The sequence below is a fragment of the Rana temporaria genome, chromosome 8 (genome assembly GCF_905171775.1).
Source record: "Rana temporaria chromosome 8, aRanTem1.1, whole genome shotgun sequence".
Lineage (NCBI taxonomy): Eukaryota > Metazoa > Chordata > Amphibia > Anura > Ranidae > Rana > Rana temporaria.
Window position 1 is genome coordinate 189,296,431 of NC_053496.1, and position 16,133 is coordinate 189,312,563.

The 16,133-nt window shown below is 49.2% G+C and overlaps 1 protein-coding gene and 1 long non-coding RNA gene across 2 annotated transcripts in view; one reads left to right on the forward strand and one right to left on the reverse strand.

The window, feature by feature from the left end:
- The window catches only part of LOC120909737, an 857,992-nt gene that overhangs the window by 795,474 nt on the left and 46,385 nt on the right, over nt 1–16,133 (reverse strand). The gene's annotated exons all lie outside the window — the stretch shown is intronic.
- On the forward strand, nt 13,604–14,213 carry LOC120909747. The gene is made up of 3 exons (XR_005741371.1): nt 13,604–13,615; nt 13,958–14,092; nt 14,172–14,213. It is a non-coding gene; the product is annotated as an uncharacterized LOC120909747 (long non-coding RNA).

The window sequence follows — 16,133 nt, forward strand, 5'->3', positions numbered from 1 at the left end:
CCCCATTCCCCCAATATAACGTCATGTTCCTAACAAATGAGGAGGAGATACTGTACATCATATGAAAGGTCCTCCTCCATTCCTCCAATATAACGTCATGTTCCCAACAAATGAGGGGGAGATACTGTACATCATATGAAAGGTCCTCCTCCATTCCTCCATTATAACGTCATGTTCCCAACAAATGAGGGGGAGATACTGTACACCATATGAAAGGTCCTCCTCCATTCCTCCAATATAACGTCATGTTCCCAACAAATGAGGAGGAGATACTGTACATCATATGAAAGGTCCTCCTCCATTCCTCCAATATAATGTCATGTTCCCAACAAATGAGGAGGAGATACTGTACACCATATGAAAGGTCCTCCTCCATTCCTCCAATATAATGTCATGTTCCCAACAAATGAGGAGGAGATACTGTACACCATATGAAAGGTCCTCCTCCATTCCCCCAATATAACGTCATGTTCCCAACAAATGAGGAGGAGATACTGTACACCATATGAAAGGTCCTCCTCCATTCCTCCAATATAACGTCATGTTCCCAACAAATGAGGAGATACTGTACACCATATGAAAGGTCCTCCTCCATTCCCCCAATATAACGTCATGTTCCCAACAAATGAGGATGAGATACTGTACACCATATGAAAGGTCCTCCTCCAATATAACATCATGTTCCCAACAAATGAGGAGGAGATACTGTACACCATATGAAAGGTCCTCCTCCATTCCTCCAATATAACGTCATGTTTCCAACAAATGAGGAGGAGATACTGTACACCATATGAAAGGTCCATCCCCATTCCTCACCATAGAGTTGTATTGTATCGTCTTTCTGATTTCTGTCCAGTATCGATCCATTATTCTATGACAGAGCTCTATGGGCCGTAAACTGTAGACCAGTGATTGCGAACCTTGGCACCCCAGATGTTTTGGAACTACATTTCCCATGATGCTCATACACTCTGCTGTGTAGTGAAGCATCATGGGAAATGTAGTTCCAGAACATCTGGGGTGCCAAGGTTCCCCATCACTGCTCCAGACCACCATACATGACTCCAGCCTGGAGAACGTGAAATATGAACACGCTTCTAAAATTGTATAAAATGATCTCTCCAACAGATGATGTCATTGTCCGGAATTCCTCGAAGGGACATCCATTTCCGGAACATAACACTAAAGATAACGGCACGACACAATATTCTACAGGAGAAAAATTTGCTAACCCAAAAATATATCTAAAACCCGAGAGTGCCGATAAAGCCACCGATCCCTTTTGCCCCAGAGAACCTTCCATTAAATATGATAGGACTTCCTCCAATATCCATACGGGAATTTACAACATGGACAGTCCTCTGGATCTACTCAATTCTGAGGGAACTTGCATTAAATATGATAGGACTTCCTCCAATTTCCATCCGGGAATTTACGACATGGACAGTCCTCCGGATCGACCCAATCCCGAGGGAACTTCTCTTGATCCTACACAGAGAGGTGATGAGATGTCTACAACTTCTTCCACCTATAACGAATGCTTTACAATCATCACATTGCCTCTGGTGTATCAGCCAACCCCCAACGAGAACCACCCTTTCATATGTACGGAGTGCGGGAAGTGTTTCCAAACCAGGTCGAGTCTCGTCAGACACGAAAGTATCCACAGCGGGATGCGGCCTTATTCCTGCTCAGAGTGCGGGAAAGGCTTCAGTGCAAAATCCCACCTCGAAAGGCACCAGAAAAATCACACAGGGGACCGTCCATATTCGTGCCCGGAGTGCGAGAAATGCTTTAAGCAGAGGGACCGCCTGAACGCCCACCTGAGGGTCCACAAGGGCGAGACCCCCTTCACCTGTGCGGAGTGTAAGAAGTCCTTCATAGACAAGGCCCACTTTGTCAGCCACCAGAGAGTCCACACCGGCGAGAAGCCCTTCTCCTGCCCAGAGTGCGGAAAATGCTTCTCGCAAACGGGACACCTCAACATCCACCTGAGGCTCCACACCGGCGAGAAGGCTTTTTCCTGCTCGGAGTGCGGGAAGAGCTTCACCCACAAATCCACACTCATCAACCACCAGAGGTTCCACACCGGGGAACAGCCGTTTTCCTGCACGGTGTGCGGGAAGCGCTTCACGCGGAAAATGAACCTGGACATCCACCAGAAGTTCAACACTAAGGACAGCACGTCGTCCTGCTGGGAGTGCGGGATGCAGTACAGGACCAAGTGCGAGATGAAGATCCACCAGAAGACCCACCCCAAGAAGAAGATTTACTCCTGCTCCATGTGCCCCAAATCCTTCAGCTACAAGTCCGAGTTCCTCCGACACCAGAGGAGCCACACCGGCTAGAGTGTGGGAAATCCTTCAGGTTCCCAGTGCGGGAAATTGTTTTCTTGGGTAGAAGAGAACGTCTCGAGCCTAATAAGAAAAAAAGGCATAACAGTGGAGAGGCAACTTTTGTTCGTAGTGCGGGAAATGTTTCACATGGAGAAATTAGCTTCTTACACACCAGAGCATTCACACAGACAGCCGGCCTCTTCCATGCACTGAGTGCGCGAAATGTGTCAGAAGAGGAAACTATCTTCCTATGCCACAGAGGAGGATTCACGTAGACCTCTGGCCTTTTCCATCCAGTGCGGGAAATGTGTCAGAAGAGGAAACTATCTTCCTATGCCACAGAGGAGGCTTCACGTAGACCTCTGGCCTTTTCCATCCAGTGCGGGAAATGTGTCAGAAGAGGAAACTATCTTCCTATGCCACAGAGGAGGCTTCACGTAGACCTCTGGCCTTTTCCATCCAGTGCGGGAAATGTGTCAGAAGAGGAAACTATCTTCCTATGCCACAGAGGAGGATTCACGTAGACCTCTGGCCTTTTCCATCCAGTGCGGGAAATGTGTCAGAAGAGGAAATGAGCTTCCTATGCCACAGATGATTCATGTAGACAGCCAGCCTCTTCCATGCACTGAGTGCGGGAAATGTATTGGGAAGAAATGGAATCTCGGTAGACATGAGTTGATGGGAATCTCAGGGTGACGTTTCGTAGACTGAATTATTCTGTTGGTAATTGTCCCGGGTGTGGCACAGAGGAGGAGGAAGATTTATACCCGGTAGCTCCGCCCATAAGTGGTATTCTGGTTGGTCGGTGGTGTCTGGTGTGATAAGTACTCCCCGTAGTTTTACAATAATGTGTTATCATCATAGACCGCCGTGTGTAGACGAGTACTAATAAAGTTTTATCTAAACCCAACAACAAACATGTGGTGTGTTCTTTTCCTTTCCTTTATTTGGTGAAGGGGGGATTATGGTGTGGGGGGAGGGGGGATTATGGTGTGGGGTTGTTTCTCAGGGGTTGGCCCCTTAGTTCCAGTGAAGGGAACTCTTAAGGCATCAGCATACCAAGACATTTCGGACAATTTAATGCTTCCAACTTTGTGGGAGGAGTTTGGGGACGGCCCCTTCCTGTTCCAACATGACTGCCCACCAGTGCACAAAGCAAGGTCCATAAAGACATGGATGAGCAAGTTTGGGGTGGAGGAACTTGACTGGCCTGCACAGAGTCCTGACCTCAACCCGATAGAACACCACAGGTGGGGTGCAGTGTCACAGATGGGGGCAGTGGGACAGGTGGGGGGCAGTGTCACAGATGGGGGCAGTGGGACAGGTGCGAGGCAGTGTCACAGTCCGGAAGCAGTGTCACAAGAGGGGGCAGTGGGACAGGTGGGAGGCAGTGTCACAGAAGGGGGCAGTGGGACAGGTGGGGGGCAGCGGGACAGGTGGGGGGCAGTGTCACAGTCCGGAAGCAGTGTCACAAGAGGGGGCAGTGGGACAGGTGGGAGGCAGTGTCACAGAAGGGGGCAGAGGGACAGGTGGGAGGCAGTATCACAGGTGGGGGGCAGTGTCACAGTCCGGATGCAGTGTCACAAGAGGGGGCAGTGGGACAGGTGGGAGGCAGTGTCACAGGAGGGGGCAGCGGGACAGGTGGGAGGCAGTGTCACAGAAGGGGGCAGTGGGACAGGTGGGAGGCAGTGTCACAGGAGGGGGCAGTATCACAGGTGGGAGGCAGTATCACAGGTGGGGGGCAATGTCACAGTCCGGAGGCAGTGGGACAGGTAGGAGGCAGTGTCATAGTCCAGAGGCAGTGTCACAAGAGGGGGCAGTGGGACAGCTAGGAGGCAGTATCACAGGAGGGGGCAGTGGGACAGGTAGGAGGCAGTGTCACAGTCCTTGGGCAGTGGGACAGGTGGGAGGCAGTATCACCGGTGGTGGCAACGGGACAGGTGGGAGGCAGTGTCACAAGAGGGGGCAGTGGGACAGGTGGGAGGCAGTATCACAGGTGGGGGGCAGTGTCACAGTACGGAGGCAGTGGGACAGGTAGGAGGCAGTGTCACAGGAGGGGGCAGTGGGACAGGTAGGAGGCAGTGTCACAGGAGGGGGCAGTGGGACAGGTAGGAGGCAGTGTCACAGGAGGGGGCAGTGGGAGGCAGTATCACAGGAGGGGGCAGTGGGACAGGTAGGAGGCAGTGTCACAGGAGGGGGCAGTGGGACAGGTAGGAGGCAGTGTCACAGGAGGGGGCAGTGGGAGGCAGTATCACATGAGGGGGCAGTGGGACAGGTAGGAGGCAGTGTCACAGGAGGGGGCAGTGGGACAGGTGGGAGGCAGTGTCACATGAGGGGGCAGTGGGACAGGTAGGAGGCAGTGTCACAGGATTGGGCAGTGGGACAGGTGGGAGGCAGTGTCGCAGATGGGGTGTGTGAGTGAGTGAATAACTTGTATAGCGATACAAATGCGAACTGAATTGCCTCAAGGCGCTTGGTATCCATTTTCTACTTCAGCCTTCAGAAGAGGTAGGTCTTGAGTTTTTTTCTGAAGGCCCGATGATTTACTTCCGTTCGGATGTTTGTTGGTAGAGCGTTCCACAGTTGAGGTCCTTGGATTGCGAATCTTTGTTCTCCTTTAGACTTGAAGCGGGACTTGGGGATTTGAAGTAGATTTTGGTTGGTTGATCGGAGAACGCGATTGGGGTTGTGGTATTTTATTTTCTCACATAAGAATTGGGGGGCGATTCCTTGTACACATTTGAGTGTCAGGCAGAGGGCCTTAAATTTGACTCGGTCCTTTACGGCCAGCCAGTGGAGGGGCCTCAGGGACGGGGTGATTGATTCCCAGGGTATTTTTCCTGTTACCAGTCTTGCTGCCGTGTTCTGGACGACTTGTAGATGGGCAATCTGGTATTTTGGGAGTTCTGGGTAAAGGGAGTTAGCATAGTCGAGCCTGGAGTTGATAATTGTTCCCACCACGACCACTGTATCCTCTTCCGGGATGAAGGGGATGAGTCTACATAGCAGGCGGAGAAGATGTGAGATCCGCTGACTACTGATCCTATTTGTGCGTCCATAGTCATGTCAGAGTCAAAGGTGACTCCAAGACTTTTGACTTTGGTGCTTGGGGTGATGGTTTGTCCCAAAATGGGGGGTGGCGTCCATGTCGTCCTAGAATTTGTCTTTCGGTTTGCGTGAAGCAGAAGAAGTTCTGTTTTGGATCCATTGAGTTTAAGGTGACTCTCCGTCATCCAGTTATCTATCAATGTGAGGCATTGTTCTAGTCCGTGGTATTGGTCTTTTATGTTGCTGACGTGAAAGTAAAGTTGAGTGTCGTTAGCGTAGGAATGGTAGAGCAGGTCCTGATTACTGATAATTTTGAGGAGTGGGCGGAGGTAGATGTTGAATAGTACGGGCGACAGGGGTGAACCTTGAGGGACTCCACATGACACGGTATGTGCTTCAGAGGTGAAGGGTCCTAGTTTCACTGTCTGGGATCGATTTTCCAGGAACGATGAGAACCAGGGTAGATCCGAGTCTGCCACTCTGGCTACTTCTGTGAGGCGAGTCAGCCTAACCCTAACTGGGCAGGAGGGAATCAAAGGGGCAATGAGTATCTGCAGCTGAGCAGAGGGGGACCAAAGGGGCAAAGAGTATGTGCAGCTGGGCAGATGGGGAGCAAAGGGGCAATGAGTATGTGCTGCTGGGCAGAGGGGGAGCAAAGGGGCAATGAGTATGTGCAGCTGGGCAGAGGGGGAACAAAGGGGCAATGAGTATTTTTAGCTGGGAAAAGGGGGAGCAAAGGGGCAATGAGTATTTTCAGCTGGGCGAGGGGGAGCAAAGGGGCAATGAGTATGTGCAGCTAGATAGAGGGGGAGCAAAGGGGCAATGAGAATGTGCAGCTGGGCAGAGGGGGAGCAAAGAGGCAATGAGTATGTGCAGCTGGGCAGAGGGGGAGCAAAGGAGCAATGAGTATGTGCAGCTAAACAGAGGGGGAGCAAGGGGGCAATGAGTATGTACAGCTGGGCAGAGGGGGACCAAAGGGGCAATGAGTATGTACAGCTAGACAGAGGGGGACCAAAGGGGCAATGAGTATGTAAAGCTGGGCAGAGGGGGAGCAAAGGGGCAATGAGTATGTAAAGCTAGACAGAGGGGGAGCCTTTGCAATGAGTATGTGCAGCTGGGCAGAGGGGAAGCAAAGGGGCAATGAGTATGTGCAGCTGGGAAGAGGGGAAGCAAAGGAGAAATGAGGATGTGCAGCTGGGCAGAGGGGGAGCAAATGCGCAATGAGTATGTAAAGCTGGACAGAGGGGGAGCAAAGGGGCAATGAGTATGTGCAGCTGGGCAGAGGGGGAGCAAAGAAGCAATGAGTATGTGCAGCTGGGCAGAGGGGGAGCAAAGGAGCAATGAGTATGTAAAGCTGGACAGAGGGGGAGCAAAGGGGCAATGAGTATGTAAAGATGGACAGAGGGGGAGCAAAGGGGCAATGAGTATGTGCAGCTGGGCAGAGGGGGAGCAAAGGAGTAATGAGTATGTAAAGCTGGACAGAGGGGGAGCAAAGGGGCAATGAGTATGTGCAGCTGGGCAGAGGGGGAGCAAAGGAGCAATGAGTATGTAAAGCTGGACAGAGGGGGAGCAAAGGGGCAATGAGTATGTGCAGCTGGGCAGAGGGGAAGCAAAGGGGCAATGAGTATGTGCAGCTGGGCAGAGGGGGAGCAAAGGAGCAATGAGTATGTAAAGCTGGACAGAGGGGGAGCAAAGGGGCAATGAGTATGTGCAGCTGGGCAGAGGGGGAGCAAAGGGGCAATGAGTATGTAAAGCTGGGCAGAGGGGGAGCAAATGCGCAATGAGTATGTAAAGCTGGACAGAGGGGGAGCAAATGTGCAATGAGTATGTGCAGCTTGGCAGAGGGGGAGCAAAGGGGCAATGAGTATGTAAAGCTGGACAGAGGGGGAGAAAAGGGGCAATGAGTATGTGCAGCTGGGCAGAGGGGGAGCAAAGGGGCAATGAGTATGTGCAGCTGGTCAGAGGGGGAGCAAAGGGGCAATGAGTATGTACAGTTGGGGACATGGGAAGGAATGGTCGTACTCCAAGGCTGCAGACACTCTGGGCCAGATTCTCGTAGATCGGCGTAATTTTGTGCGGGCGTAACGTATCCTATTTACGTTACGCCTCCGCAACTTAGACGGGCAAGGGCTGTATTCTCAAAGCACTTGCTCCGTAAGTTGCGGCGGCGTAGCGTAAATAGGCCGGCGTAAGCCCGCCTAATTCAAATTTGGAACAGGGGGGGCGTGTTTCATGTACATAACTTGTGATTGACGTTTTTCACGAACGGCCCATGCGCCGTCCGTGGAATTTCCCAGTGTGCATTGGTCCAAAGTACGCCGAAAGGACCTATTGGTTTTGACGTGAACGTAAATGACGTCCAGCCCCATTCACGGACGACTTACGCAAACGTAAAATATTCAAAATTCGACGCAGGAACGACGTCCATACTTAACATTGGTACGCCGCATATACGTCATATAGCAGGGGTAACTTTACGCCGGGAAAAGCCTAACATAAACGGCGTATCTGTACTGCGTCGGCCGGGCGTACGTTCGTGAATTTGCGTATCTAGCTGATTTACATATTTCTGGGCGTAAATCAGCGTACACGCCCCTAGCGGCCAGCGTAAATATGCAGTTAAGATCCGACGGCGTAACAGACTTACGCCGGTCGGATCAAATAGAAATCTATGCGTAACTGATTCTAAGAATCAGGCGCATAGATACGACCGCCCAGACTCAGATACAACGACGTATCTGGAGATACGCCAACGTATGTCCTTTGAGAATCTGGCCCTCTGAGTATAAGCTTCATCTTTGAGGACTTCACAACCAGCACTGAAGATCTCCACCCCGAGGAGAGGAACGGAGGGCGATGACCCCCCAGCAGGGTTTCTCCTGTATTGGATTTCCCTCTAAAAAACAATTTTTTGAAGGTTGGGTGAAGGTTTGGGGTAGTAAAACTCCTCAGTTAGGTAAATAATCAATTTCTATAGATAGGGACAGCAGTGACAGTGATATCAGGTGGCCGCAGGACGCTCACCAGGAATAGGCAGCACTTCCCACACTGACCACCAGAGGGAGAGCGGACAAGTACAGACAGGAAGTGATGTCAGGTGCAGACAGGAAGTTCCGGGTGAGAGGTTAGGTGAGAGGAAGTAGAGAGAAGACATTGCTGGAACTGGCAGCAGAGGAGGTAATGAGATCTTATTTTTTATTCCTATAGATATAACGTCCTATCACGGCAGACGATTCTACACAGCTCTATGATGTAATAATATCCTCCTGTCCCGTTATATACGACTAAAATCAGACATAAATATATGTAATAGTTGGTTGTACACGGACAGGTCGTGTCTACGTTCTCCGAGTCCAGAGACGTACAACGGTCATGTAGAAAGACGTCTGGCTCATGTCCGGCATATGGGGGGTGTGTTGGTGGGTCCGATCACAGAGGACAAGGCCTGAACGGTCCATGCTCAGTCTGAACTAGGGTTAGGTCCGAACCATGAGCTCATCTCTACTTCTCAGCACCCGTCTGGTCAGAAAGTAAGACCAGATGATTCTGGGTTGGCCGTAGAGTTGCCACCTCATCCCTTTAAAAAGGAACACATATGAATTACACGGGTTCTGAGGTTAATGCAGGAAAGGCACCAAATGAGTCTAATTACCACCTTAATTAGCCACAGAACCTGTGTAATTAATATGTGTTCCTTTTTAAAGGGATGAGGTGGCAACCCTAGTTGGCCGTGTCCTCTGTGGTTGGACCTTCTCATGACCTTCATTAGCTGGAAAGTAAGACCGGACAGTTCTAGACTGGCTGTGTCCCCTGTGATCGTTAGGGTTGCCACCTCATCCCTTTCAACCCGAACACATATGAAATACACGGGTTCTGAGGCTAATTTATGGCGCCAAGTGAGTTTAATTACCACCTTAATCAGCCACAGAACTCGTGTAATTCATATGTGTTCGGGTTTAAAGGAATGAGGTGGTAACCCTACCGATCACAGAGGACACAGCCAGTCTAGAACTGTCCGGTCTTACTTTCCAACCAATGAAAGGGGTTGAGAAAGTCCAACCACAGAGGACACGGTCAACCCAGAATCATCTGGTCTTATGCCACGTACACACGATAAGAAATTCCGACAACAAAACCATGGATTTTTTTCAGACAGAATGTTGGCTCGAACTTGTCTCGCACACACACAAATGTTGTCGGAAATTGTGATCGCCAAGAACGCGGTCACGTACAAGACGTACAACGGCACTATAAAAGGGAAGTACCAGTCGTGTTAGTAGAAGTTTGGTGAGAGACGGTTCACGCTTTTCAGCCTTGTGCTTTTCAGTCCGTTACAGCATGGCGAATGTGCTATCTCCATTACGAACACTAGTTTTACCAGACCGAGCGATTGCTTCGGAGCATGCGTGCAATTTTGTGCGTCGGAATTGTCCACACACGCTCTGAATTTTTCGAGAACAGATTTTGTTGTCGGAAAATTCGAGAGTCAGCTCTCAAATTATTGTTGTCCGAAATCCCGACAGCAAATGTCCGATGGGGCCTACACACGGTCGGAATTTCCGAGAAAAATCTCCCATCAAACATTTTGTTGTCGGAAATTCGAACCGCGGCATAAGTTTCTGACCACAGACGGGTGCTGAGAAGTAGAGATGAGCTCCGGCGTGTTCGCACAGAACACGTGCAGAGCCCGCCAGGAAGTCGGCACCCGCGCTGCTCTGCAGCCGAGCATCGGGAAATGTCTGCCTGGCTGTGATTAGCGCAGCGCGAGTGCCGACTTCCTGGCGGGCTCCGCACGTGTTATATGCGAACACGCCGGAGCCCATCCTTAGTGCTGAGAAGCAGAGATGAGCTCATGGTTCGAACCTAACCCAAGTTCAGACTGAGCATGGACCGTTCGGGCATTCTGACTAAGGATGAGCTCCGGCGTGTTCGCACAGAACACGTGCAGAGCCCGCCAGGAAGTCGGCACCCGCGCTGCGCTAATCACAGCCAGGCAGACATTTCCCGATCTCTGCAGCCAAGCATCGGACAATGTCTGCCTGGCTGTGATTAGCGCAGCGCGGGTGCCGACTTCCTGGCGGGCTCTGCACGTGTTCTGTGCGAACACGCCGGAGCTCATCCTTAGTCAGAATGCCCGAACGGTCCATGCTCAGTCTGAACTTGGGTTAGGTTCGAACCATGAGCTCATCTCTGCTTCTCAGCACTAAGGATGAGCTCCGGCGTGTTCGCATAGAACACGTGCAGAGCCCGCCAGGAAGTCGGCACCCGCGCTGCGCTAATCACAGCCAGGCACATATTTCCCGATCTCTGCAGCTGAGCATCGGACAATGTCTGCCTGGCTGTGATTAGCGCAGCGCGGGTGCCGACTTCCTGGCGGGCTCTGCACGTGTTCTGTGCGAACACGCCGGAGCTCATCCTTAGTCAGAATGCCCGAACGGTCCATGCTCAGTCTGAACTTGGGTTAGGTTCGAACCATGAGCTCATCTCTGCTTCTCAGCACTAAGGATGAGCTCCGGCGTGTTCGCATAGAACACGTGCAGAGCCCGCCAGGAAGTCGGCACCCGCGCTGCGCTAATCACAGCCAGGCACATATTTCCCGATCTCTGCAGCTGAGCATCGGACAATGTCTGCCTGGCTGTGATTAGCGCAGCGCGGGTGCCGACTTCCTGGCGGGCTCTGCACGTGTTCTATGTGAACACACCGGAGCTCATCCTTGATTCTGACGCACAAACAAACATTTTTCCGTTTGGAGGGAGCTTAGTGTAATCTATAAATAATTATTACTTCCACCATTACACAGCTTCCTGACGTCATGGTTGCTAAGGACGGAGGTGAGTGCAAGCACGACCAAGTCCTTGGCAACCAGTGATGTCACTGACCCCCATTCACTTAACATGTCTCAGAATCACTGGCTATGTAAGCAAAGGAGCGAGGATAGGTTAATATAAAAAAAAAAATGACGTGAGCTTCTCCCCACTTTTTCATACCAGTCCCTTCAGGTCTGATATAGATATTGATCAGGACACACTCGTGTATTGACCCAGCCTTCAGTTTTCGGGCCACACTCACCATCTGCCATGACACAAACTACACTAAAACTCCACACCTTGTAGGGCCTAGAAGTAGAAGTAACCCATAACCGAGACTCTACATGGACATCTGACTTCTGGATGGAGAATTACTATCATCTTTCACGGATCCATCAATGGGGATCACAGAGCTGTAGTGACTCCTTTAGAAGATAAAGAGACAAAAATCCGGCATCACTGCAAAGTTATTTTTAACTGAAGTCATGTGTGGAAAACTAAGACCATGTATGACCAGAAAACCCAGACATCCCACCGTAACCGAGTCCAGATCAGCTCCCAGATTCGTATTACTTTACCATGTGTAACCCTACACTCCTCCCATCCCAATACAACCCAAATCATTGTCAGCTTATTGTCCATCCACAGAAGGAACGTCCTGAGCGACCAACAACCAAATCCAGGATGATGGATGGGAAGCAAGATCACATGACCGAGAGGATACTAAACCTCACCCTGGAGATCATCTACCTGCTGACCGGAGAGGTGAGGGGGATTCTGGGAGGTCACATGACATCACTCTTATCACTATTAATAATACACAGACCTGACCGGAGAGGTGAGGAGGATTATGGGAGGTCACATGACATCACTCTTATCACTATTAATAATACACAGACCTGACCGGAGAGGTGAGGAGGATTCTGGGAGGTCACATGACATCACTCTTATCTCTATTAATAATAATACAGACCTGACTGGAGAGGTGAGGAGGATTCTGGGAGGTCACATGACATCACTCTTATCTCTATTAATAATACACAGAGCTGACCGGAGAGGTGAGGAGGATTCTGGGAGGTCACATGACATCACTCTTATCTCTATTAATAATACACAGACCTGACCGGAGAGGTGAGGAGGATTCTGGGAGGTCACATGACATCACTCTTATCTCTATTAATAATACACAGACCTGACCGGAGAGGTGAGGAGGGTTCTGGGAGGTCACATGACATCACTCTTATCTCTATTAATAATACAGACCTGACCGGAGAGGTGAGGAGGATTCTGGGAGGTCACATGACATCACTCTTATCTCTATTATTAACACACAGACCTGACCGGAGAGGTGAGGAGGATTCTGGGAGGTCACATGACATCACTCTTATCTCTATTAATAATACAGACCTGACCGGAGAGGTGAGGAGGATTCTGGGAGGTCACATGACATCACTCTTATCTCTATTAATAATACACAGACCTGACCGGAGAGGTGAGGAGGGTTCTGGGAGGTCACATGACATCACTCTTATCTCTATTAATAATACAGACCTGACCGGAGAGGTGAGGAGGATTCTGGGAGGTCACATGACATCACTCTTATCTCTATTATTAACACACAGACCTGACCGGAGAGGTGAGGAGGATTCTGGGAGGTCACATGACATCACTCTTATCTCTATTAATAATACAGACCTGACCGGAGAGGTGAGGAGGATTCTGGGAGGTCACATGACATCACACTTATCTCTATTAATAATACAGACCTGACCGGAGAGGTGAGGATTCTGGGAGGTCACATGACATCACTCTTATCTCTATTAATAATACACAGACCTGACCGGAGAGGTGAGGAGGATTCTGGGAGGTCACATGACATCACTCTTATCTCTATTAATAATACAGACCTGACCGGAGAAGTGAGGAGGGTTCTGGGAGGTCACATGACATCACTCTTATCTCTATTAATAATACAGACCTGACCGGAGAGGTGAGGAGGATTCTGGGAGGTCACATGACATTACTCTTATCTCTATTAATAATACAGACCTGACCGGAGAGGTGAGGAGGATTCTGGGAGGTCACATGACATCACTCTTATCTCTATTAATAATACACAGACCTGACCGGAGAGGTGAGGAGGATTCTGGGAGGTCACATGACATCACTCTTATCTCTATTAATAATACAGATCTGACCGGAGAGGTGAGGAGGATTCTGGGAGGTCACATGACATCACTCTTATCTCTATTAATAATACACAGACCTGACCGGAGAGGTGAGGAGGATTCTGGGAGGTCACATGACATCACTCTTATCTCTATTAATAATACACAGACCTGACCGGAGAGGTGAGGGGGATTCTGGGAGGTCACATGACATCACTCTTATCTCTATTAATAATACACAGACCTGACCGGAGAGGTGAGGAGGATTCTGGGAGGTCACATGACATCACTCTTATCTCTATTAATAATACAGACCTGACCGGAGAGGTGAGGAGGATTCTGGGAGGTCACATGACATCACTCTTATCTCTATTAATAATACACAGACCTGACCGGAGAGGTGAGGGGGATTCTGGGAGGTCACATGACATCACTCTTATCTCTATTAATAATACAGACCTGACCGGAGAGGTGAGGAGGATTCTGGGAGGTCACATGACATCACTCTTATCTCTATTAATAATACAGACCTGACCGGAGAGGTGAGGGGGATTCTGGGAGGTCACATGACATCACTCTTATTTGTTTCTTAATACAGAGTTTTCCTCTTGTGAAGTTTGGAGATCATATGACCATCAAAGTGCCTCAATATCGCTCCCTAAAATTTAAGGACCAGAACAGACAAAAGATTTGTCACATTATCAGAAAGATGTCTGAGCTGCTGACAGGAGAGGTGAGGAGGATTCTGGGACATTATCCAGTAACAGACAAGGGGTGTGTCTGGATGGTGACTGTATCATTGTGTGTGTCAGGTTCCTATAAGGTGTCAGGATGTCACTGTCTATTTCTCCATGGAGGAGTGGGAGTATTTAGAAGGACACAAGGATCTCTACAAGGACGTCATGATGGACAATCAGCCGCCCCTCACATCACCGGGTAAGAGGAGACTTTATTGTAAAGGAGAGAGCAGTACGGAGGCTCCACCTAGATCCCCCATCATCTGATAAACACATAGAAACAATGTATTCAGTCAGTGTGTGTGTTTCCTACAGATGGATCCAGTAATGGGAACCCACCAGAGAGATGTCCCCGTCCTCTGTATTCCCGGGATTCCACACAGGAAGGTCACACCATCCCCCACCATCATCAGGTAGATGAGGAACAATCACTGATAGTATCATTAGGATCTGTACATTATCTGCATTGTTACCATTGATGTCATTTTTATTCTATATTCAGAGTGGAAACCTGAGAGATCCTAAAGTTGAGGTTAAAGAAGAGATAAAGGAGGAGGATGATGAGGATGGGGTGATGGAGGAAGAACACAAAGATCTGTACCAGGACACCATGGAGGAGTCATCCAGCTACAGGAACCCACCAGAGAGATGTCCCCGTCCTCTGTATTCCCGGGATTCCACACAGGAAGATGACTCCATCTTTGATCAGGTAGACGGGACTGAAGGTCTAAAACGTAAAAGTGACTTCCACACGATAGAAGATTATATTCTTCTATGCGGTGTCATCATACAGAAATTATTTTTGTTAATTTAGCTTGAAGAACTGATGGATAACAATGTTGAGGTCAAAGAGGAAGAAGAAGAGGCGTATGTGAGGGACGGTCTGCAGTCCATGGAGGAGGATCTGGTGATGGTGACAACTGAACACGGAGAGTCTTCAGTAAATATCGGCACAGGTAAGTAACGAACACAATGTTTGTTCAAGAAGGATTTGTGTTCATATTTGTAGTTTCAAATGAACGTTCGTAAAAACGGGAGAAAGAGAATGGTGAGGAGACTTTGTTGTAAAGGAGAGAGCAGTACGGAGGATCCACCTAGATCCCCCATCATCTGATAAACACATAGAAACAATGTATTCAGTCAGTGTGTGTGTTTCCTACAGATGGATCCAGTAATGGGAACCCACCAGAGAGATGTCCTCGTCTCCGGGACTCCCGGGATTCCACACAGGAAGGTCACCACTACGTACAATGTAGTCAGGTAGATAGAACCGATTGAGACCCCAGTCCATGTGAAATTATTTACTGTTCTGTAGAGTCGGCTGATATTTCGTCTTCTTGATTTAGGCTGAAGATCTGAGTGAACTGAAAATTAAGATTAAAGAGGAAGAAGAAGAGATGTATGTGACGGGTAATCTGTTTATGAAGGAGGATGGGACAATGGTGACAGTTAAAGAGGAGGACTTTTCTCCAGATATAAGCTCAGGTGAGTAATCAACACTAAATGCCGAAACTGATAACCGGACCATTTTACTTCCACAAGTTTAAGATATTCAGAATGACGAACGGAGACGGAGATATAGCAGACCATCCATGACATCCCGAGATTGGACTGATTTATAAACTGTAGACCAGGAAATCAGAAATGCTAAAATTATAACGTCATGTTCCCAACAAATGAGGAGGAGATACTGTACACCATATGAAAGGTCCTCCTCCCTTCCTCCAATATAACGTCATGTTCCCAACAAATGAGGAGGAGATACTGTACACCATATGAAAGGTCCTCCTCCATTCCCCCAATATAACATCATGTTCCCAACAAATGAGGAGGAGATACTGTACACCATATGAAAGGTCCTCCTCCATTCCTCCAATATAACGTCATGTTCCCAACAAATGAGGAGGAGATACTGTACACTATATGAAAGGTCCTCCTCCATTCCTCCAATATAACGTCATGTTCCCAACAAATGAGGAGGAGATACTGTACACCATATGAAAGGTCCTCCTCCATTCCTCAATATAACGTCATGTT